The 1,942-nt window shown below is 47.6% G+C and overlaps 1 pseudogene; it reads right to left on the bottom strand.

Annotated features, from left to right (window-relative positions):
- Positions 1 to 537: 537 nt before the first annotated feature.
- On the bottom strand, positions 538 to 1,249 carry LOC147820489 (V-set and transmembrane domain-containing protein 2A pseudogene; annotated as a pseudogene).
- Positions 1,250 to 1,942: the final 693 nt, after the last annotated feature.

Below are 1,942 nucleotides of genomic sequence, written 5' to 3' on the forward strand. Positions count from 1 at the left end.
GTAAACTTTCCATGATTACTCCATGTTTAACACAACATTCTCCTTGTTGACCTGCAGCATTGACAATTTTGTTCTTGCTTCAGAAGGGGTTTTTGGAGGTAATGGTTTTGGTTCTATAGACTTCTAATCTCTGTTTCTCTGCAGTTGACAGTGGGTCCTTTGGGAGGAAATCAGTGGTATCCACAGTAAAAATTCTCCATATGATGACTTTGGCCAACCTCTGAGCAGTCAGAGAGATGATGTTATTTGCTGGAAGAAAAGAGAAAAAAATTGGCCTTGCTATTAGAAAAGGTCCTATCAGGGGTGGGGTTTTAGCTCAGTGGTTCCAGCGGCACCTGTTTTGCAAGTGTAAGGTACTGAGTTCAATCCCCAGTACCAAAAAGAAAAAAATAAAACAAAACAAGAAAAAGTCCTATTGCTTCTCACTAATTTCATTAAAATGAAAGATGAGTGATTTGCTAAAGAAAACATTAGGAACAAAGTGTGTGATAGCCTCTTCATTTATGCTTCTGATGCAGGAGCTCCTGGTGTAGGTAATTATAGTACAGGGGTTGCTGAGTAGTCCTTGGAGTTTAGGGTCAACTTTGCTGTTCACTCCGTAGGTTTTACAGTGATTTGCTCTTTGCTGATGGTCGACTCTGCTTGGGAATTCTGGCCAAGGCCTGCGGTCTGGAGGTGGAGTGCATTCCCTGCTTGGCAGAGCTGTGGGACAGGCTAGGGAGGGTGGCAGAGGGGTTCTTTCGAGGCTTCGTGTCCTGCAGAGACACGGGGGAGGCTTTGAAGGGTTTCAAATCCTGTGGGCATGATGGTTGGTGTTGACTTTCAGGTAGGCCTGGGCCTTGTGCTCCTAAAGTTCCCTGTAATTGGCATCCATCACCCTGCACTCATAAAGAACTTCATCCTTTTTACTCACTTTGTAAATCTGAAGCTTGTGGGAGATGCCATTGCCTTGGACTTTCACTCTACTGATCTTGGTCCCATGCAGGTCAGGGTATTGGTCGGGCAAGACCTATGCCTGCAGGCCACCCTAGGGCTCTGAGTCCCCGGGCCCTTGCAGGAACCACCACTGGAACTCCAGGGAGACTCAGGCAGTGCTGCTCTGGAAGGCCCAGGACATCTCCATGTTCTGCCCCTCAGTGGCCGGCATGTTCTGGGGGAACTCAATGAATCTGGCTTGGGAATAGAGCACTGGTTGGACACATATAGCCGGAAAAAATAAATCCCACCATGCCAAGGAGGACCACATCATTCTGGGAGCAGGGGGCTTATCAGCACCCCGTGGCTGGGGCAGTGGCTCTGTGTGGATTGGCTCCTGTGCCCTGCCTCCTCTGGGCAGCTCCTGGCAGCTCTGCTAGTCTCAGTTGGTTCAGTCTAGGCAACAGTCTGCTCAGGCTGCAAGTGGAGAGTGGAGTGGCAGGTTGTGCGGACTCGGCTCCAGCTGGATTAACCTGCTGAGCACTAGTGGTTAGGCTGGCCAGGCCTGGCCCATCTGGAGGCCACTTGGATTCCATGGTTCTGGCCAGGTGCAGGGCTGCAGGGCCTGCGGAGCCTGTGGGTCTGGAAGGAGGGACTTTCAAGTATCTTTCCATAACCTTGAATCTTTATGAAGATTAAAAAATTACTAGGTGAAAATATTATACAAACACATAAAATGGTGAGAATGCATTAGAGACCTACAAATAAGTACATGTACTGTAGTGCAACCAAATTTGGCCATGTTAACCCAATTTGATTCTCTAAATTTGTCTTTTAATATGTGAAATTGCATTTAGTAGTTGTGGTGGACTGACTAATGACCAACTTGTAATGCCCAGGTAAACTAAATCAGCATGGTATGGGCATGGAGGATCCACCTGAAGATTGTAACCAATAGCCATAAAAAGAGAGCTGGAGGGAAAGATCTTAGCCTGTTGATTTGGTAGGAGAAGCTTGCTGAGGGTGG

Source organism: Heterocephalus glaber, unplaced genomic scaffold (genome assembly GCF_053883595.1).
Source record: "Heterocephalus glaber isolate CG9 unplaced genomic scaffold, H.glaber_assembly_v1.0 deba00001868, whole genome shotgun sequence".
Lineage (NCBI taxonomy): Eukaryota > Metazoa > Chordata > Mammalia > Rodentia > Bathyergidae > Heterocephalus > Heterocephalus glaber.